At 38.1% G+C, this 23,933-nt stretch overlaps 1 protein-coding gene across 1 annotated transcript in view; it reads right to left on the bottom strand.

Moving 5' to 3' along the window:
* The window catches only part of COL4A6 (collagen type IV alpha 6 chain), a 467,370-nt gene that overhangs the window by 341,863 nt on the left and 101,574 nt on the right, over positions 1-23,933 (bottom strand). The window lies entirely within an intron of this gene.

A 23,933-nucleotide genomic window follows, 5' to 3' on the forward strand; every position in this document is an offset into this window, starting at 1 on the left:
TACCAAGGGCATATTTCACTGACCTAAAAAGAACTCTCCAAAAGATCATTTGGAATAATAAAAGACCACAAATAGGCACAGTAATCCTGAGAAAGAAGAGTAAAGTAGGAGGGATCTCAATACCAGACTTCAAACTATATTACAAAGCCACTGTTCTCAAAACAGCCTGGTACTGGCACAAGAAGAGACATATAGATCATGGAATAGAATCGAGAACCCAGATATCAACCCAAATCACTATGCTCAATTAATATTTGACAAAGGAGTCACGAATATACAATGGAGTCAAGACAGTCTCTTCAATAAATGGTGTTGGGATAATTGGGCAGACACATGCAAAAGTATGAAACTAGATCACCACCTTACACCATTCACAAAAATAAACTCAAAATGGACACAGGACTTAAACATCAGACGGGAAACCATAAAAATACTAGAAGCATCCACAGGCAGCAAAATCTCAGATGTATGCCAAAAGAACTTCTTCCCTGATACTGCCTCTAGGGCAATGGAAGTTAAAGAGAAAATAAACAAATGGGACTACATCAAAATTAAAAGCTTTTTTATAGCCAAAGAAACCATCAACAAAACAACAAGAAAGCCCATGGTGTGGGAGAACATATTTGCAAACAACACCACTGATAAGGGTTTAATCTCCAACATCTACAGACATCTGATACAACTAAATAAAAGGAAGATGAATGATCCAATTAAGAAATGGGCAATGGACCTAAATAGAATATTTTCAAAAGAAGACAGAAGGAAGGCCAAAAGGCACATGAAAACATGCTCAAAGTCACTAATTGTCCGAGAGATGCAAATCAAAACAACAATGCGGTACCATCTCACACCTGTCAGAATGGCCAACATCAACAAATGAACAAACAACAAGTGTTGACGATGTTGTGGAGAAAAAGGAACCCTCGTGCACTGCTGGTGGGAATGCAGACTGGTGCAACCACTGTGGAGAACAGTGTGGAGTTTCCTCAAAAAACTGAAAATGGAACTCCCATTTGACCCAGTAATCCCACTTCTAGGAATATATCCCAAGAAACTAGAAACACCAATCAGAAAGGATATATGCACCCCTATGTTCATAGCAGCACAATCTACAATAGCCAGAATTTGGAAACAGCCTAGGTGCCCGTCAGCAGATGATTGAATCCAAAAACAGTGGTACATCTACACAATGGAATACTATGCTGCCATAAAAAGAAGGAATTCTCATCATTTGCAGCAACCTGGATGGAATTGGAGAACATCATGCTGAGTGAAATAAGCCAATCAATGAAAGAGAAACACCACATGACCTCACTCATTGGTGGATAATAAAGATCATTATAAACTGATGAACCAAAATGTAGATATAGAGACAGTAAAGCAATAAGCAGTTTGTCAAATTACAGTGGAGAGGGGAGGAGGATCTGGGGGAGATAATAGATCAACCAAAGGACTTGTATACATGCATATAAGTACAACGGATGGACATAAAACTCTGGGGAGGGAGGGGATGTCTGGGAGGGAGGGGAGGGAGCAAAAAAAAATCAATAAAATATGTAAAAATAAAAAAAATAAAATAAATAAAATCAGGAGATGTCTAATTGGAGATCCCTTGAAGGTAATTTTCTGTCTCTCTATGGCAGCCTTTAAGATTTTTGTCATTGATGTTTGCCAATTTGATTATGATGTGTCTTGGTGTGGGTCTCTTTGGGTTCATCTTGTTTTGGACTATGTGCTTTTTGTACTTGTGTGACTTTTTTCTTCTCCAGATCAGGGAAGTTTTCTGTCATTATTTCTTCAAACAGGTTTTCCATTCATTAATCAGATTATTCTCCTTCTGGAACTCCTATTATATGGATTTTTTTCATTTTGTGTTTTTCCACAGCTCCCTTAGACATCCCTCCTGCTTTTTAAGTTGTTGGGGGGTTTTGTTTGTTTGTTTGTTTTTTAGTTGCTGCTCTGATTGGGTGTTTTTTTCTGTATTGTCTTGAAATTTACAATTTGGGCCTCAGCTACTTCTAGTCTACTATTGAATCCTTCCATTGTGTTCTTTATTTCAGCTATGTCATTCTTCATTTTATCTTGATTTTTACACATGCTGATTTTCTCATCCAGTCTTTTCAGCATCCTTATAACCATTATTTTGAATCATTCTCTGACATATTGCTTGCCTCCATTTCATTTATTTCCTTTTCTGGTGATTCATCCTTTTCTGTCATATGGGGGTTGTTTCTTTGTCACCTTATTTTTGTTGTTACTTTGTGATTGTTCCTATGTATTATATCAAACTTCTATGCCACTCAGTTTTTTTGAATTTGTCTTATGTAGCAGATATTTTGTGGGACTCAGTGGTTTAGTCTCTCATGTCTTCTCAACTGGGTATTCTAGGGATTCCCCCTACTTTGAGATATTCAGGTTCTCTTGATGTAGTTGGGTCTTGAATGTTATTGTCCTTTTCATGGATGGAGTCTCCTCTCAGGGTGTCTGATTATGTGGTTTGCTCTCTACCTTGTTGTGCCAACCATTGTAGAGTTGCTGATTGAACAACACAAAATACAACACAAGACATGACACAAAAGGAACAGAACATGAATGTACTCAAGACACTTATAACATCAATGGAATTGACTACCAGATAAAAAAGAATTGGGAAAGAGAAAGGAGAACAAATATGATAATGAGAGAAGAAAATAAGGATAAGGAATTGGATAAATAGGGGAAGGGTAACTGTTTAGTTTTGAGGAGGGATTAAGAGAATAAGTGGATAAGAGGAAAAATTTTATTTATTTATTTATTTATTTATTTATTTATTTATTTATTGAAAAGGAGAAGAGGAGAGAGCAGATAGGCATGAATTTTGGAAGTGAAACTAATTAAAAAATTATGAGCAGAAAAAGAGCAAGAGAGGAGAGGAAAATAAGTAAATAAATTGAGTAGGAAAGAAAGAGAAGGGGAAATGGAGTAAGAGAAGGGGAGAGGTAATTTGATATATGTATAAGCCTACATAAACTACAATAATAATACAACAACAATTAAGCAGTAATAGAAGATTACTTTTAATAAGGGGTAAAAAGGAAGAAAATAGAATAACTAATGCAGGGAAAGGAGAAGAGAAACAGGTCAAAAAAGGGAAAATCAAGGAAGAAAAATGTGAAAATAAAATAACTAAAAATTAAATAAATAAATAATACTAAAAATTAAAAAGAACATTAAAAATAAAAAAGTGAAGTTTTGTTCACTTCAGCTGCATTTTAATACCCCATTTGGGTTGGTTTAGGACCCCATTCTTCTGTTCTGTCTGCCTATTCTGGGCTCTCTGTTAGGTATTTAGGTTCTGACCACCATCAGGCACTGTCTTGGGTGATGTGCCTCTCCTATTCTTGTTTCTGTCTCCACAGGCCTTGTCTGTAAGCAAGCGGAACCAATCTGCCTGTTTTGCCTCTCTGCCAGCTGCCAATCTTAATTACTCAAGAGTCTGTTTCTGTCAGGGCTTTAGGTGGGGCTGGTATTGTTTCACTATCCAGGGATCAGATAGATGTATTTTTCCAGATCCAGGGCCACTCCTCTGTAAATGTCCCAAAATATAACTCTGGCTTTGGTTGGTCAGAAATCCTTGTATGAAAACTAGTGGGGTTGTCTAGTAATATGGTGTTTTTATCAGTCTGATTCCCAGAATAGTGATGTGGACTGACTTTTCTTCCAACCCAGACACTGAGGGCTCTTTGGGGCTATTCAGAGCCTTTGTTTCCTTTGTATAACTCAAAATGCAGGCAGGGTGTGGCAGGTTGTATTCCCTGCCTTGAAGCCACTAGGAAGGATCTAGCTCTCCTTGGGAGAAATGGCCACTTAGGTTTGGAGGATTAGGAAGTGTCTTGGCCAGTCTTGCTGCCCTCTTCCCTCCCCAGCCTCTCCTCAGGCTCCACAAATCCATGACTCGCCCTGAATGAGAAACGGGTGAGTTTTGCAGCTGAAAAGTCCTATATTCTGGGTTTAGCAAGTAAAAGCAAAGACAAAACAAAATGAAGGCCAGAAAAACAACCCTGAAACTGCGGATTTCTCTCCCTCTGGCACTGTGTCACTTGGGCCGCTTTTCAGGCTGTCTTTTGAAGAACAGCACCCTGCAGCTGTATTCCCAGTTTTAGATTTCCTGGGCACTTGCAGCTCTGGAGTTTTCCTTTTCACAATTGGGTATTATGCCTATCACTCTCTTAAGGGATGCGGCTTTTGTGCAATGCAGCCTGCAACTCAAGCTCTCAGCCCTGGGGCTGGGCAACCCTTTCCAGTCCAAATCCAAGGGGTCCTCTGCCCTTCCTTATTGAAAATTGTCTCATCAGCTGTGTCTAATTTGTTAATTACAGGTGGATGGTCTCTGATTTAGTTGCTTTTCCAGCCTGGTCCCAGGAGGAGATGCACAACATGTCTGCCTATTTAGCTGTTATTTTTTTCTCTTAATTATACAATATTTTAGCTCCATTTCAGTTTGGGCCCTAAATGTCATTTAAAGTTGGAATTTGTTAAAATTTGACTTTCATTCCTTGCCTGTTTTCATAGGTGATTGCCACTGATATAAGACAATGACAACATATAGATGGTGATTCTTTCATAAAACTGCTTCTGAGGTTACTCATTACATTACAGAATAAATATAACTTCCTTACCATGACATGCAAGGCTTCTATGACCTTCTCTTGTTATCACCACCAACTGCCTTTTATACTAAAAGTCCCTCTATTTTATCTCATCCTTTTTGCATATATTGTTACTTTTCCATGCAATATAACCATTTCTTCCTTTCCTTTCTTCTCCCTCTGCCCTTTTTCCTGGATAACTCCAACTTGTCAAATATTCCTTGGGAATTTTTAGAAGAGTAACCCTGGAAGTTAAATATATTATGGGCCAGAGCAAGGTTAAGTAGGGACTGAGAAGTTCCCTAGTTAGGAAGGTATTTTATAGACTTTCAATCTCTTAAAATCACTTGTAACTCTGTCTAAAAAATTGTTATAATTGTTAAAGTACCAACTTTTACAAATGATGGAAAGCAGATTCAAAGTTATTCCTATATAATACCACTTGCACTCAGGTTCCCCAAGAAGACTTGTTTGATACTTCCCACACAATTTAGGGCAGTGTAGACTCCTGCAGCACTCCAACACATAGAATTTATAGCTCTGTACTAGACTGTGAGTTCCTCAATAGCAGGGAGAATATATTATTCATTTCTGTATTTCCAGGTCCAGGCACAAAACTTGGGACAAAGTAGACATTTGCTGAATGGGAGCATGAATTTGACAGGTAAATGAAAAAAACAGTAGTAAAAAATCCCTTAAGATTTAGTATGGCACCCTGGCTGGTGTGGTTCAGTTGATTGAGTATTGTCCCAAGCACATGTTCAATTTCAGGTCAGGGCACATACCTGGGTTGTGGGCTCAATCCCTAGGAGGCAGTGTGAAGGAGGTAGCTAACTGATGGCTCTCTCTCATCAATGTTTTTTTTTTCCTCTCTCTCTTGCTCTTGCCCTTCCTCTCTTTCTTTCCAAAATCAATAGACATTAAAAAAAAAAAAAAGAATTAGTATGGCTTCACCTTGTTTTACCTGTAATATATAAGTAGACCTAAGTTCAATGTATAATTACTCTTAATAAATTGTCTCATCTCATTCTATTAGTTACCATAAAACTCAATCAATATTCTTTTGATTTTGGAGACTGCAGACAAAATAGAGCAGAAGAATTTTTTCATCACTTGTATTTTGAATCCCATGAGCTGATAACATATATAATATTTTATAGTATAACATAAGGTATGGGTAGAATAAAATAGCTGAAATGGAAAGTTGGGAGATCAGATCCTTTCCAAAGAGTGGCATTTCTAGACCAGGCGTGGCAAGAGGGCATAGGTTGTAAAGAGCTTCAGAGTCCTAGGGTGTGGCAAAATTAGGTTTACAGTTGTGAGTGCACGAAACAGAGTTTATTCTTGTATTATTTATAAACTAGAGGCACTGTGCCCTGGTGAGGTCTCTCATCCTGCTCTGCAGGGATCAGACTGAAATCAGCTCTCTGACATCCTTTGAAGGGTCCCGGATTGTGAGAGGGCACAGGCCAGCCCAAGGGACCCCACAGGTACATGATCCAGGCTGGGGAGGGCTCCATGCCATGTATAGCCTGTCTCACCCAGTCCTGATTGGCTGGACCTCAGCAGCAAGCAAATCTACAGGTCGGAGCATCTGCTCCCTTGTGGTAGAATGAATGGTCTGACATTTAGCATATTAGGTTTTTATTATATAGGATTTTGGTATTATTTTCCCTATGGACAACTGTAAATCAGCTTTTGCCTAATGATTAGTTTGAACATGGTCCAAGACAGAGAAGAACCCCAAACCTGCTTCTGGAAGCTGATCTATCTACAGCATTAAAAAGATGTTATCCCCATGTCCTTATTAATCAGTGATCCCCCCCTTTCCTGTATCATCAACCCCTTAATGTCTACTGACTCCTTCCCCCTCCTAAAAAATGTACAAATTTCCTGCATCATTTAATATTATCCTCAATCTAACACCATAAAGTATCCAATATCATTACCCTCATTTCAGAAATGAGAAAATTGAGAACCAGGGAAAGAAGTAAATTATCCAAGAAAACATAGATAGTAAGTAATCAGATCTGGAAGTCTTATCGATATTTGTCCAACACAAAAGTCCTTGTTTTTAAAAACTATTCTAATATTACCTTCTTATCTTACTCAAGGAAGCTGCAAATGTAGGTTTTCCCATAATTACCATGTCTTCCAAGTTAATGGAGGACAACTGTTTCAACTATCCATGTAATACTCTACTCAGCACTAGGAGATTTATGATCGTGCCTTGGCCAATCATCTATACCAGTGGTTCTCAACCTTTCTAATGCCAAGACCCTTTAATACAGTTCCTCATGTTGTGGTGACCCCCAACCATAAATTAATTTTCATTGCTACTTCATAACTGTAATTTTGCTACTGTTAATGAATAGTAATATAAATCTCTGTGTTTTCTGATGGTCTTAGTGACCCTAATAGTGGTTCTCAACCTGTGGGTCATGACTCACAGGTTGAGAACCACTGCTGTAGAGCTCAAGACCATCAGAAAACACAGATATTTACATTATTATTTATAACAGTAGCAAAATTACAGTTATAAGGTAGCAATGGAAGTAATTTTATGGTTGGGGGTCACCACAGCAAGAGGAACTGTATTAAAGAGGCTTGGCATTAGAAAAGTTGAGAACCACTGATCTATACTAATAAAAGGGTAATATGCTAATAAGACCGGATATCTTTTGGACGACCTTCCAGATGTCCTTCCCAGCAAATGCAGTCCCGGGTGCCTGCTGCTGCAGCCAGCCAGTGTGAAGCCACCTGACGCCTGCGGTCCTAGGCACCTGCAGCCGGTCCAGGTGAAGTTGGACCGGGTCCCAGGTCCCTATGGAGGGAAGCCTGAGTCCTGGGTGTGGGGGCCAAGACAGAGGTGGTTAGGGGTGATCAGGCAGCCAGGCAGGCAAGCAGTTAAGAGCCACCAGCCCTGGATTGTGATAGTGATCAGGCCTAAACTGGCACAGACATCCCCAAGGAGTCCTAGATTTGAGAGGGTGCAGGCCTGGCTGAGGGATCCCCCCTCCACACACACACACCAGTGCATGAATTTCATTCACTGGGCCTCTAGTTTCTTCTTAAAATTAGGTGCTCATTCTGTGTTTCAGAATTCAAAACAAGTTTTTGGCTTAAAGTTGAAGCAATATATAAATACTAAAGGCCTGGTGAACAGCATTCATGCACTGGAGGTGGGGGTGAGGGTCCCTTAGCTCCATCTGTGCTGCCAGCCATGAGCCTGGCTTCTGGCTGAGCGGGGCTCCCCCTGTGAGAGCACACACTGACCACCAGGAGCAGCTCCTGCATTGAGTGTCTGCTCCCTGGTGGTCAGTGCACGTCATAGCAACTGGTCATTTCACCGTTTGGTCAATTTGAATATTAGGGTTTATTACATAGGATTAAATACAGGATACTGGGGAGTAGGCATGAGTGAGCAAAAGTACAGTATTTATTTTAAATGTTCACATATTCAGGATAATTAAAGGACAGAGTCTGTCATCATTTACTTTTGGGAAGTAGAGATTTCAGGGAAATACCAAATGCAGAACATATTTATAGTTATGGAAATATAGTTATGGAAAAGATACCCTGTGTACATATCTTATTTGTGTAGAATCAACAGATGCAATCTAAAATTCCTATATTCAGAGCAGCTGCTAAAAGGCTAGATGGATAAAAGTCATTAACTTCAAGAAGGAAATATTTCTAAGCACACCAACAGCCATGTCAGTTATGTCTGGGAGGCACCAGATGTTTTAGTCTGTATGGTGGCTACCATCAAAGATTCATCCAGTTTTCTTTCACTTCAATTGCTAGAATCCCCACATCCTTTCATTCATGCCAATATCAAACTGTCTCACTTTTCCATTCTGTTCAACTGTGACCATACCTACATGAAGTTATCAACCCATTAATCTAGTGTGTACTATGCACATAGTACTGTTGGGTACACAAAGATATATCATATAAGGCAGCTTTGGGCTCCATGTCTTGGGAGCTTCCAAACTACTAATGTTTGGGAGATAAGAATAACTCACATGTAAAGATTACAGTAGTTCCCCCTTATCCATGGTTATTACTTTCCACAATTTCAGTTACCTGCAGTCAACCATGGTCTAGAAATATTAAATGGAAAATTCTAGAAGGGAACAATTCATGAATTTTCAGTTGTGCACCATGAGTAGTGTGAAGAAATCTCTTGCCAACCTGTGATTTCCCTCTAGGATGTGAATAGTCCCTTTGTCCAGTGTATATATGCTATATATGCTACCTTCCCATTCATCACTTATTTATATGAGTTATCAGATTGACTGTTTCAGTATTACAGTGCTTGTGTTCAAGTAACCCTTATTATCCTATATAATGAAAGCCTAATATACAAATCAACCAAACAGAGGAAGGACTGCTAGAAGGACTGCTGGAATGACCAGTTGCTATGATGTACACTGACCACCAGGGGGCATATACTAATTGCCAGAGCTGCCCCTAGCCTGCATTCCCCAGGCCAACCAAGGCAGGTGCCAGTGATTGCTCCACTGGTTGCCCCACAGATCAGCCCTGATCACTGGCCAGGCCTAAGGACCCTACTTGAGCATGAATTTTTGCATGGGCCTCCAGTACTTAATAATGACACAAAGCAAGAGTACTACTGTAGTTGATGGCAATTAGTATAATATATCAAAGAGAAACTTCCTTAAAGGTGAAATTTTTGACCTAATAAATAATGAAATGTTAAACTTATATGTTGAGGTTGCTAAGATCTATGGTAAGAATGAATAGTTTATCTGTTAAACTGTGAAGAAGGAGGAAAAACACATTTGTGTTTTTGCAGTTGTACCTCAAACTGCAAAAGTTATTAACACAGTGTGTGATAAGTGCTTAGTTCAAATAGAAAAGGCACTAAATTTTGGGGTGTAAGACATGAACAGAAAATGTGTTCCAATTGATGGCAACATATTGTACTAGAAAGCATTGAACTTATACAAAGACATAAGCAAAGGATCTCCTGAAATGAGTGAAACCAAGCCATTTACTGTAAGTAAGGGATGGTAACACAAATTCAGGAATATGTTTGGCCTGAAAATATATAACACTTATTGGAGAGATTGTGTCTGCTGATGATTCAGCTACTGTCACATTTCTGAAAGTTGAAGAAGTTGAATAAGGAAAAAGGCATGCATATATAAGGAAAAATAGTATATTTAGGGTTTGGTACTCTCTGCAATTTCAGGAATGCACTGGGCATATTGAAATTTGCCCCCCACATTTAAGTGGTGGCTACTGTACTACAATGTACTGTCCTAATCTACCACATGCTAAATGAGAATATAGATAGGCACATAAGATTTCAGAAGAGGAAGCAGAGGTATGTGTTTTGGGATAAGCATAGTGAGGGCAACTTAATGAAGGTGTTGCCACTTGAACATATACATATATATATGTGTGTGTGTGTGTGTGTGTGTGTGTGTGTGTGTGTGTGTGTTGATTTCAGAAAGGAGAGAGAGAGAGATCAATGAATCATTAATTAGCTGCTTCCTGCATTCCCTCCCACCACCTCCCACTAGGGATCGAGCCACAATCTGGGCATGTGCCCTGACCAGGAATCAAACTGTGACCTCCTGGTTCATAGGTCGATGCTAACCACTGGTTCATGTTTTGCTGGGCTTACTCAAATTCTTAAACGACCAAGGGGTTATAATTTTAGAAGGGGGGATGTCTTTATAAGCAATGGCAGATAAAAATAATTCATTGGAAAGAGAAGGAATTAATTTGGAAAACTAGACTCGGGTTAGATCAGAGAGGTATTGTGTTCTCAGTACATAGTCTATCTGTCATCTTATACAAATCTGAAAGCCAGATCTATCATGATGATAGTATACAGGATATTGAAAACATTGATTTACATTTCAAAAGAATGTTTTTATTTATTTTGGAGTGAGAGGATGGGGGTGGGGGTTGGGGGGGAGAGATAGAAACATCAATTGGCTGCCTCCTGTGCCTTGACTGGGAATTTAACTAGTGACCTCTTGGTGCTTGGGACAACACTCAATACACTGAGCTACAGCAGCTTTGCTGATTTTTAATTTTGTGGAAACTATTCCCCATGACCTCTCCATATAGTATTTAATTATTTTTCTGCTATCACTTTTAATTCTGTTTTCAATTATATTTTCCTCTTTGGTTAATTAAAAATATATTTGTTAAGAACCCTCAGCTTCAGTGCCTTTATCTCTTAGCAGTCACAACCTGAAAAAATACTAGTGCCAATCACATTGCACTTAGCTTAACTGCACAAATAGATTATTTTTCTAACACAAAAATTATCTGGAGAGATAATGAAAAGGATAGGGAAGGAAGTTATGAGAAATAGGAGCCATAAGACAAATTTATATCACTTAGGAAGCTATACTGGCTATCATAATAATAACAGATATTTATAGAGGGCTTTTCTACTGAAGATTCCCAGAGCCCCAAAACAATGAACACTTGGGGGTAAATAGATTAAAGTAGCTACACAGACATCTAAGAGAGGAAGCTCTGTCTCCAAAGCCCAGTGCACTAAGTCATTCCTGAGATAGCATTCAATTTTAGCAAAGTGATTTTAAAGGAAGCTGGATGGAACTTCCAAGCCATAAATATGGTCAGCATGCATAAAGAGCACCCCAAAATCTTTTTATAGGAGAGAGCCTGGGAACAACAGGTTGTCCGTAGCCATCTTAAGTCTCATGCATTACAATCATAGCAACTTTGGAAGGCAGTGAAACCTCACTGATTTGAGATAAAATAAATTCAAAATACCATCAGATATTGTTTTATATCTTGAAACCACAAATTTAACATACTAACACATACTTCTAAATAAGTTTATTCAATAAATATTTAGTCAGGGTATATAAGATGAGAAGAAGGGTTTACAATCGCTTCAAAATTTCAAGCCACTCCATTAATAATAGAGTATGGATTTCCATTTCTAGTCCTGGATTTATGATTTTGGACTTGTAATTTAGCATCTCTGGATTCAATATCATCAAACTTGGTGTGTGTGTGTGTGTGTGTGTGTGTGTGTGTGTGTGTGAGAGAGAGAGAGAGAGAGAGAGAGAGAGAGAGAGAGAGAGAGAGAGAGAGAGAGAGCGCTGTATGGTATGTAACAATTCTTTAGTAAATCTTTTGCCTGTGTGAAATAACCACAGGTAATTTGGCTAAAGGTCCCCATTTGGTTATAAAACCTGAGAAATACAATCTACTAGACAGCAGGAAACTTCCCACTTACAACATGTTTAAGGGAAAAATAAAAAATGAAGCAGATTCCAAGATTTCAGAACTTATACAAATGGGTAAAGAAATACTGATATATATATTCATGAGGTAAGTTAGATCTTACAGGTCATCTAGTCTAGTTTTCAAATGATTCCTTGGACCATCAAGATTTCTTGAGCACATATCAAGAAAAAAACGTTCAACTTATGCTGGTATATTTACAGTTACTGGGAAGTCTTTCTCTCTCTAGGTGGCCTATTGTACCTTTGGAGAGCTCAGACTATTAGATGGCTTTTCTTCATATTCAGATGAAATTTATTCATTCTCTATATATTCAACGTATTTATCTTAGTTCAAGTCCTTGTGGCAATATAGATTAAGGTTGATCCCTTTTCCCAATGACAGTACTTCAAATATTTAAAGATAAATAATCTGTCCCAGAAGTGTCCTTTTCTCCAGTAGAGATGAAGTAGCCACAGTTACTTCATCTGTGCTTTCACTTCCCAAGCAAGTCTCTTATGAAGACAAGTCAGTTAGTTACCTTACATGTATAATGTACTACTCATAAACTACACAGGACTACCTTAAACTTTGAGGTAGCATCAAACTATCGCAGAATAATGCAGAGCAATCATATCTCCTGGTCTGGAGACTAGACTGTATTTACTTATTTTGATGCAATGTGAAAGTACCATAGTCAAAACAAATATGAACCTCCTCAAACTCAGAGTGGCTCAAGCAACTTGCAGTAGCACACAAGAGAATAAACTGTAGCTGGAGGCAACATGGACCTATTAGAAGAATGTGAACACAAAGCAGGGCTGGTATTGTAGGCATTTTGTGGAGGGGTTTTGGTGGGGCAGCAATATTTTCCTCATTTCTTCTGAGCTTTGAAAGTCTACGACTCCCTGAACCAACTGACATCCTACAATATTTCATAAATATTTGCATCTGGGATTATCAGAACCTCTTTAGAGTTTCCTCAAAAGTTGAGTCAGTAAAGTAAGTTCCTGTAAGAAATCCAGTGCCCTAGTGGTTTCATACAGGAAGATCTTTCCCAAGTAGGGAAGCAGATGAGAAAAATAAAATGTATCTGGGGCCTATTTTCAGCTTCCAGACATTGGCATAACTTGTAGAACGACAAGGATTGGCATATGGGTGTCCAGATCCCAAACCACAAGTCTTATCTACACAGGTGCAAACTTATCGCAATACCAAGCACACATACTTGAACCTTCAATTTCCATACACCTGTATGACTGCTACCTGTGAAGGGGGCCTTCAAGGGCTCTTCACTCACCTGAAATATTCTGCCTGGCTATAGATAACACAGATCAATTGGTTCAGAGCCTTTAAAGTTGTATTTTTATTTTGCCATTCTGAGAGGGAGGTTTTTTCAGTTAGGCACATTTCTTTCCCTCACCATAGCAGGTCCTTGACAATTCTAATCAAGACTGCAAAATCCAGAGCAAATTAAGACATTTTGCATACACCTTGAAGAAACACTTTCCCCCCCAGCCCAGTCAATTTAAGCAAGTTGTATTGAGTGCTTTCTATAAGGTAATAATATTTGAAAAATCACTAAGAACTCCTATTTTCTCATGAAAAGAAAACAACAACAACTTACTGTATGAATTATATACAAGCTTTGTATTGTGATTTTCAGCCTAATTTTGGTCCTTATCTTCAGCCATCCAGATTCCTCTTCCCCCCACTCCAGCACACACATATATCCCACATAATGTAGCCACACCTGTATACTTTCTATTCCTTAAATATGTTATGCAGTGTGTGTGTGTGTGTATGTGCGTGTGTGTGTGTGTGTGTGTGTGTGTGTGTGTGCGCGCGCACACGCTATTCCCTCTGTGTGAGAGATCACTGTCTACCTGGGAGTTCAAACTCAACTTCCAAATTTAATCCTAGTTTCTTTCTGTAACCATTACTATCTCCTCACTTACCAAATTAGTCAATCACTCAACTGCAAATTCAAGGTAACACTGTTATAATATTGACTAAAGTTTATTAAGGTTACTTGCTTATGGTCATATTTATTTCCACTAGTCTCGAAGGCTGAGGGTCTATCTGTCTTAGCTATCCTCATATTTCTAACAACTAGTGAAGTGTCTGGAACAGAATAATGTTTGGGAAATATTGAAAAATAAAAAAGAAGGAAGGAAGGAAAGGGAGAAGGGAGGAAGGGAGGGAGAGAGGGAACAAACAAACATAACCCACAGTTTACTAGACCCTGAGCTTCTTTAGGATACTATATCTTACTCATTTTTATACCCACAGTGGCTTGTAACCACAGCAGATCCACAATACAACTCTGTGGAATTTAAAGCAGGTTAAAAATATTCCTAAATACAAAATCATTAAATATATGACTGCCCCAAAGTGCTTGCTGTCTCAAAATTTAAAAGAATAGTTTAAATGGGAAGTAATTCAGTAATAAGACAAACAACCCCAAGTGCTCTAGAGCACATGTGTCAAACACAAGGCCCGCGGGCCAAATCCGTCCCGCCAGGCCTTGCAATGTGGCCCACACTGCGCTGTCATCACTGCACTCCGCTGCGTTTCCATCACAATGACAGTTTATGACTGTTCAGTAAACCATTCGGCCTGCGATTTAGGCTGGATTTTAGATTTTGGCCCCTTCTCTGATTGAGTTCGACACCCCTACTCTAGAGATTCAGAGAGGGAAGAAGTGAGTGAGGGCTGTAGTTGTGTAGGATAACACTTATCAAACTATATTGTGCAGTGGGCAATTTGTTAAAATTCAGAAGCTGATTCAGTAGGTCTGGGAGGGCCAAAATATTAGCCACATTAAAACTCTTTTGAGATCATGTGATACTTGTCTTTCTCTGATTGGTTTATTTTGCTTAGCATACTACTCTCCAGGTCCCTCCATCCTGCCACAAAAATTAAGACATCTTTGTCTCTCACCCAGTGGGGTGAGCTGGGCTCTCTCTGGATAAAAAACCCAGGTTTCCCAAGATATGTGATCAGTGCTGGGGCCCTGCCAGCAGGCGAGGGGATCCCAAGGCAGATGCTGGGCATGGAGACCACTGGGGCATAGGCTACCAAGGAGACTGAACTGAACCTCACATCACCCTGCTTGGCTCCAGATGATGGCTTGTTGGCCAGAGACAGATAAGATTCCTCAGGGAAGGAACAACCTAAGACAGTCACAGTCACAGCAGGGCCATCAAGAGAGAACTTGGGGGTCAACAGAGGTGGGTCACAGACTCTCCCCCCCAACTTTGCAGGGGCCTGAATCCTCACCCCTTCTGAGGAAGGTCTCCTGCACATATGGCTGCTTAACTTCCCATGCCCAGCTCAAATCGGGATATAGGTAACAGACACACAAGTCTTGTTGCAGTGAGAGGACAACAGCTACCCTCTCACTGCAACAAGACTTGATTGAGTTGTCTTGTACCCATGGAGTGGGGAAGTGAGTTTTTTGTTTTTTTTTTGGATTTTTTTTTTTCTTGCAATCTTTTTTTTTTAAATATATCTTATTAATTTTTTTTGCCCCCCTCTCTCCCTGCCACACATCCCCTCCCTCCCCAGAGTTTTGTGTCCATTGGTTGTATTTATATGCATGTATAAAAGTCCTTTGGTTGATCTATTATCTCCCCCAGATCTTCCTCCCCTCCCCGCTGTAATTTGACAGTCTACTTGTTGATATACTGTCTCTATATCTATCTTTTGGTTCATCAGTTTATAATGCTCTTTATTATCCACAAATGAGTGAGGTCATGTGGTGTTTCTCTTTCATTGATTGGCTTATTTCACTCAGCATGATGTTCTCCAATTCCATCCAGGTTGCTGCAAATGATGAGAATTCCTTCTTTTTTATGGCAGCATAGTATTCCATTGTGTAGATGTACCATAGTTTTTGGATCCAATCATCTGCTGACGGACACTTGGCTGTTTCCAAATTCTGGCTATTGTAGATTGTGCTGCTATGAACATAGGGGTGCATATATCCTTTCTGATTGGTGTTTCTAGTTTCTTGGGATATATTCCTAGAAGTGGGATTACTGGGTCAAATGGGAGTTCCATTTTCAGTTTTTTGAGGAAACTCCACACTGTTCTCCACAGTGGTTGCACCAGTCTGCATTCCCACCAGCAGTGCACGAGGGTTCCTTTTTCTCCACAACCTCGCCAACACTTGTCGTTTGTTGATTTGTTGATGTTGGCCATTCTGACAGGTGTGAGATGGTACCGCATTGTTGTTTTGATTTGCATCTCTCAGACAATTAGTGACTTTGAGCATGTTTTCATGTGCCTTTTGGCCTTCCTTCTGTCTTCTTTTGAAAATGTTCTATTTAGGTCCATTGCCCAGTTTTTAATTGGATTATTTATCTTCCTTTTATTTAGTTGTATAAACTGTTTGTAGATGTTGGAGCTTAAACCTTTATCAGTGGTATCATTTGCAAATATGTTCTCCCACACTGTGGGCTTTCTTGTTGTTTTGTTGATGGTTTCTTTTGCTGTAAAAAAGCTTTTTATTTTGATGTAGTCCCATTTGTTTATTTTCTCCTTAGCTTCCATTGCCCTAGGGGTAGTATCAGTGAAGAAGTTCTTTTGGCATACATCTGAGATTTTGCTGCCTGTGGATGCTTCTAGTATTTCTATGGTTTCCAGTCTGATGTTTAAGTCCTGTATCCATTTTGAGTTTATTTTTGTGAATGGTGTAAGTTGGTGATCTAGTTTCATTCTTTTGCATGTGTCTGTCCAATTTTCCCAGAACCATTTATTGAAGAAACTGTCTTGACTCCATTGTATATTCGTGCCTCCTTTGTCAAATATTAATTGAGCATAGTGATTTGGGTTGATATCTGGGTTCTCAATTCGATTCCATTGATCTATATGTCTGTCCTTGTGCCAGTACCAGGCTGTTTTGAGAACAGTGGCTTTGTAATATAGTTTGAAGTCTGGTATTGAGATCCCTCCTACTTTACTCTTCTTTCTCAGGATTGCTGTGGCTATTCGGGGTCTTTTATTGTTCCAAATGAACTTTTGGAGAGTTCTTTCTAGGTCGGTGAAATATGTCGTTGGTATTTTAATGGGGAGTGCATTGAACCCATAGATTGCTTTAGGAAGTATGGATATTTTGATTATGTTGATCCTACCAATCCATGAACATGGTATGTTCTTCCATCTCCTTACATCTTCCTCTATCTCTTTTTTCAGTGTTGTGTAGTTTTCCGCATATAGGTCCTTTACTTCCTTAGTTAAATTTATTCCTAGGTATCTTAATTTTTTTGATGCGATGGTAAATGGAATTGCTTTTTTAGTCTCTGTTTCTGCAGTTTCTCTGTTGGTGTATAGAAAAGCCATGGATTTCTAGGCATTAATTTTGTATCCTGCTACATTGCCAAATTCATTTATTAAGTCAATTAGTTTTTTAATGGAATCTTTTGGGTTTTTTTATGTACAATATCATGTCATCTGCAAATAAGGATAACTTTACTTCTTCTTTTCCAATTTGGATGCCTTTTATTTCCTCCTCTTGCAATGGCTAGTACTTCCAGTACTATGTCAAACAGGAGTGGCGAGAGTGGGCATCCCTGTCTTGTTCCTGTTCTTAGAGGGAATGATTTTAGTTTTTGCCCATTGAGTATAATGTTGGCTGTGGGTTTATCATATATAGCTTTTATTATGTTGAGGTAATCCAGCCTAGTACCAGGAATGGTCAGGGCCAAGTCAAGAAGGCAAATAATCCTTTCCACTAATATTTACAGGATAAAATAAGATTGTTGTTAGAGTATTAAACCTGATAGTAAAAAAATAGTCAAATTTTCAGGCTAATTTAAATTGGCTAATTGAAATAAGCTAATATTCTAGAAAAATTAATTGTACTGGACAAACAGCTGTTCCTAAACTGTTAACTCAAATTTTTATTGGTAGTTCATCTCATGGTAAAATTGTGTAACATGTAATACACCTAAAGCAGTCATATTTTAGTGCAAAATTTAAATTTAAAAGCTATCAAGACTACATTATAAAATTTCCAAAAGTCTCCTAATATTTAAATAAAAAAGGGTGGTAGTAGAAGAATATCATGTAAGGAAAAATATCCTGTAAGTAAATTACATCTAGAAAATTTTAACTTTAGAAAATTAACTTTCATTTGTAATGGTAACAAGACACCAATGTAAAACATACATGGTGTCAAAACAAGCCAAAGGAAAATCGTTTGGGCAAAAAAATGAAAAAGGATCCCAAGTCAAATTTATAGAAAAGATTCATTTATTAACTTTTGGTCAAGAATATTTTATATATTTTCAGAAAACAGCTCTGAGACCATGTGGATTCCTGCAACAGAGAGGAATTGACAGGACTACTTCAGACATGAAGACAGAAGAGAAACAGTCCAGAGATGGAAGATGCTGATGATGCCTTGCCATACTAGCAGTCAGCAGCTGTGCATCACTGCAGGTTGCCCAGGACCAAACCAGAGAGGGTTGGACATGCAGTAACGCCACCTGTCCACCATTCAGAACTAAAATATAATTGCTGACATGTACACATAAGGAACTGTTTGACATAGAAATTGGGACTCAAAAGAACTGTTGGTCCAGTAAGAAACTCACTACAGACTGATTCATTTGCCTCTCAGCATAACCATTATTGCTTGTCTCATTTTTGGTTCTTATAAGTGTATTTCTAGTATCACATGATCTCACTCATCTAGGGGAAATAATGAAAAACATAGACTGATGAAGAACAGACCCAGAGACAGGGAAGCATCGATCAGACTGTTGAACCTCAGAGGGAAGTTAGGGGAGGGTGGGGATAAGGGGGAGAGATCAACCAAAGGACTTGTGTGCATGCATATGAGCCTAACCAGTGGTCATAGACAACAGGGGGGTGGGGGCATGCGTGGGGAGGGTTTTGGGATAGGAATGGGGGGATGAGGACAAATATGTGATACTTTAATCAATAAAGGAATTTTTAAAAATATTAATAGATTTTTTTTATGTGGGTGTGGGGTAGAGGGGGTCAATGGGGAAAAGAGGGACATCTGTAATACTTTCAATAATAAAGATAAAATTTAAAAAACTTTGTCCAAGAAGTTTGGACTTTCCATTGTTATTTTTAAAAATTCTTTATTGTAGAAAGTATTACCTAACCATTGTTAATTCTTAAGCAAGAACTTCATGTATCATCTTCACACTTTATATTGTTACAAATATGTTCTTTTTATAAAACTCATTTCCTTATGTATAATTGTTGACTGATCTTCAAAACAACCTGAGAGTTAGGTCAAGTGTTTTGTTTTCATTCCCATTTTACAGGATGAGGAAACTGAGGCTCACAGAAATGAAGTTACTTCCCCAAGGTTATCCAAACTTGAATTAAAGAGAGTATTCAAACCAAGGTTTATGATTCCCATTCCAAAGTAATTGTTCATTACATCATGCTGCAGATTGCCACTTTAAACCAGAGGATCTTATAAAGGGGCACTTATGAAATTATCTTCACATTATTTCAATCTCTTTAACTTCAGCTCATTATCTGGTTCAGGAAAATCTGCCCTTAGAATTTCAATAATCTATTGATTTTCTTATAGTTATTGAAGGATTTCTCCCTGCTTTCTCCATTTCCAGGTTAAAGAAGAATAAAATTATTTGAATAGGAATATGGGGAAGGACATGCTAATTTACTTTGAGAAAATGAAATGGAAAAAGTTTGAGTTTTTTTTTTTTTATAATGTTTTTTCTTTATTGATTAAGGTATTACGTATATGTCCTTATTGCCTCATTGCTCCCTACCCCCAACTCATGCCCTTACCCCCGTGGTGTCTGTGTCCCTTGGTTAGGCTTATATGCATGCATACAAGTCCTTTGGTTGATCTCTTTTTTAAAAAGCATTAGCCTTTTCCCAGAGGCTTGCTACTGTAGTTTCACTTGTGATGCATCTTTATTTCTATCTCTTAGTTTGGAGAATTGATACTCTGTTGTTGCCTTTTGTGATCTTATAGGAGTGTATTGTCCCTCAGATTTTCATTCTTTAAAAATTCTTTTTGTGGGTGAATTTGCAGGGCTAGGGGACTGATAGTGTGACACTGTGTCATACTTTCTGATGCCTTCTCTGTAGTTGCAAAGAAAAAATTATGCCATCTTGGAATTAAATGGATTCAAATTCTATCTAAGCAGGTCAGAAATTAGGAAATACTTTTTTTTTCTAGAAAGAAAAAGAGAGAGATGGATTCAATTGAAAGGTCTACATAACTTGTATCATCAAAAGGTCAGAAACTAGCCGGTTATCACCAGCATTTCACATCTTATTCATTTCTAACATATCTTTTGAATGATTAGACAGTATAAAATTGAGTTTGTACTTATCTTATTACAAATTATTTAGGAAATTAAAGTTTACTGGATATGAGACCTTGGGTTAGTCCTTTAATCTCTCTTAGTCTCAAATATCATTATTTGAAAAAGGGATAATGAATTATATCTATCTTGTAAAAAATGGAGCAAATGGGTTAATTTACACAAGGCACATTGAACACTGTCTGGCACCAGAGTAGGCAGTCAATAAATGGTGGCTAGTACTCTCCCACTCATTCTCATGCTTTCTCTGAAAAGAACATGAAAGGAAACTTAGGAAGATCTGAAAACTCATTCCTCTGCCTTTATAGAGAGGAAGCTAGAGAACAGAGGTGTTATCTGATAAATTATAATTACAAAGAACCAAAGTAGAACATTTGGATCAGTGATTCCCACTTTCTGGACTGAAATTCACAGAAAGAAGTAGATTATAAATAACTTTACAAAACATATATTTCCAGTAATGCAATTGGAAATTTTTCTTTTAGTCAATTCTTGTCTTCATTCCATTCTATTGCATTAGGAAGAAAATGCTGGTCAGGATCCATATAATTAATTTTTAAAAATAGAAATGAGTTTTGTTCAATCTACAGTTTGAAAAATACTGATTTAGATGCTCCCAAACTCCATTTCCATCAACCAAGAAAATAACAGTTCTTGTTCATACTATTTAGATTATTGGTCCTACTTGTCCTTCAAATTTTAGCCTACATGTTTTCTCAGAAATCATTATCTGAACATTCTGGTCAATATCATGTTTCTCTCTTGTATGATGCCCTGTGAACACTTTCTTTTCTTCAAATGACTTAATAAAATTGCTAATGATATACCGTATTTTTCGGACCATAAGACGCTCCAGACCATAAGACGCATCAGTTTTTAGAGAAGGGAAATGAAGAAAAAAAGATTCTGAAACAAATAGTGTCCTAAAATATTTTATGTGCATTAAAACCCAACATCACAGTCATAAACACATGTAATCAACCCTGTAAAGTAAACAGCAGCATTTAGAACCATTTTAGAGCCGGGCAAGCACACAGAGACCACACAGAGCCGGGCAAGTAAAAAACTTTTTTTTTAAAGTATATGTGTAGGCTATATTTGGACCATAAGACGCAGGGACTTTTCCCCCCCACTTCTGGGGGGAAAAAAGTGCATCTTATGGTCCGAAAAATATGGTATTTATCTGTGATTTTTAAAATTAATACATCTCCATCAATGGAATGTAGGTCCATGAGGATAGTAACCTTGTCCATATTTTTCATTAGTATATTTTAGCATCTATCCCAGACAAGTATTTCGTTCATAGTAAAAAACTCTATAAATATATGATGAATGAATAAATAAATAAATAAAACTAATAAATGAATAAAGAAGGTACTCACATACCTAAATGTAAATCTGGTAAGTCATCAACCTACTATGAAATAAATAGTTGGCTTTCTTTTTCAAATTGAAAGATGTGGTGAAGTTTTGTTAAAAACTGTTTATTCCAGTCTGGCCAGTATGGCTCAGTTGGTTGAGTGTTGTCTCATGCACCAAGGGTCATTGGTTCAATTCCTGATCAGGGCACATTCCTGGGTTGCCAGCTTGATCCCGTGCCGGAGCAGCTGATCTATGTTTCTCTCCCATCAATGTTTCTCTCTTCCCTTCTTCCTTCATCTTTCTCTAAATAATCAATACAAACATATTTTTAAAAAAAACTGTTTCTTCCTATAGACTAATCTGCATGATTGCTAGGATCACATCTGGTTTTGCTTCTCATTGCATTCCAGAACCAGTGTGTGTGTGTGTGTGTGTGTGTGTGTGTGTGTGTGTGTGTGTGTGTATGATAGATATAGATATAGGTAGATGGGATTTCTGAAACTCTACCAAATTTCATGAAATATTTCCAAAGTGAACCTAATGATTGTAAATGGCCTCATGCATCAAGCTTTTAGCAGCACAGATATTACAGAATGTCAGAGGTGGATGAAACCTTATGCATCAATCATTGGTCAGCAAACTTTCTCTGCAAAGGGACAAACAATAAATGTTTTTAGCTTTGGATACCATATGGTCTCTGTCACACCTACTCTGCTGTTGTAGTTCAAAACCAATCATAGACACTACTTACACCACCAGTAAAAAGAGTTGTATTAAAACAAATCTTTATTTACAACAACAGATGGCAGACTGAATTTGGCTGCAATTTTTTGACCCTCTCTAACTCTAATCCAACCCTGACTCAACTCAAATATTTTATTGCTGAGAACAGAAAGTGACTATTAGAGGAAATGGACTATTCACAGTCACACTACTAATAAATGACAAAGCAGGGCCTTTCAACTTCTAACTTCAATTCTCATGACACCACATATCAGCTGTTTTAGGATCTGTCTGCTTTAGCCCCGGTGTTGGTACTATGCTGCCCTGTTTTTTTGAAACTAAGGAATTTTACCTTAAATGTGATTTGCATTGGTGGTTTTTCATTTTTTACTTTTTATTCTATTATCCATGTAATGTAAAAGCTTCGAGAGGACCAGTTTCACAGAGCGGTTACTCAAGTCCTTCTATTTGGTTCATGTTCCTAGAATTCTGCCTCCTCACATATACAGAAAGGGTGTGTACTAGGTTCTCTTAGGCAAAATGTTCTGGCTTCTGTGATATTAGGGCTGGATGGAAAAAGAGGAAGTGAAAGCTCCAGGATAACATCTCCTCCCAAACATCTTACCCAGCTCTCTTACAAATCATTTGGTAGCAGGGAGTCACTGAGCTCCTACTGCATTAGCAGCACAAAACTTGGTTTGGGAGGAGAGGAATAATGTGGATGAGAATATTAATAGCAGGTAACTTTTATGGGTTCTGGTTATATGCAAAACACATCATATATAGCTTTCTTAAAACCTTATTGACATTTTCAGGAACGATCAGATAGACTAAATTGCTTGTATTAAAATCAAATTTTGTCTATGTCAAAATCCTGTGCTGTCTTTGCAACTATTAATGTTATTATGGCCATAGATTTATGAACAATCTTCTAAGAATTGAAGGTAAAATATTGAAAGTACCTAGCCCAATGTCAAGCACATAGTGTGCATCATCTGTTCTTATTACCCACCACTCTCTCACTTGCTCACCCAAAGACACATACAAATATGTCTCTGATCAGCACCCCCAGAAAAAGCAAAGCCCTTTCACATCTCTGTGCCTTTGTGTACACTGTCTATTTTTTTCTGGAATGCTTCCCACCACATGTCGTCTGCTCTACTAAGCCTCAGCTCAAGTGTCACTTCTTCCACGATAGTTTCCTGAAGACTTTGGAGGCACTGAATCAGTTTTCCCTCATAATTTCCCCACCCAGCACTTTGTTCAACTCTCTATTATTGGACCTAGAAAGCACCTATTCTCTGATTTATCATACTATGAAGAACACTCATACAGAAGCTGTGTTATTGATTTCATTTTTAAAATAATATCTGTTGTGTGTTTTTAATACAGAAAAGTATAAAAGTATAAAGAAGGGGAAAGGACCATAATTCATCTCCCAGAAAACTCTTTTGGTCTTTAAGAAAACAAAGCAATACATGAACATGATAGGAAAATTAAAACTGTGCAAAAAAGGTACAAAATAAAAAGTAAAATTCTCTCACAAGCCACCCTTGTCCCAGAAGAAACGTTTGTTAACGGTTGCTTGCATAGCCTACCAGAAAAACATTTGTGTGTATATACA

Source organism: Pipistrellus kuhlii, unplaced genomic scaffold (genome assembly GCF_014108245.1).
Source record: "Pipistrellus kuhlii isolate mPipKuh1 unplaced genomic scaffold, mPipKuh1.p scaffold_m20_p_33, whole genome shotgun sequence".
NCBI lineage: Eukaryota > Metazoa > Chordata > Mammalia > Chiroptera > Vespertilionidae > Pipistrellus > Pipistrellus kuhlii.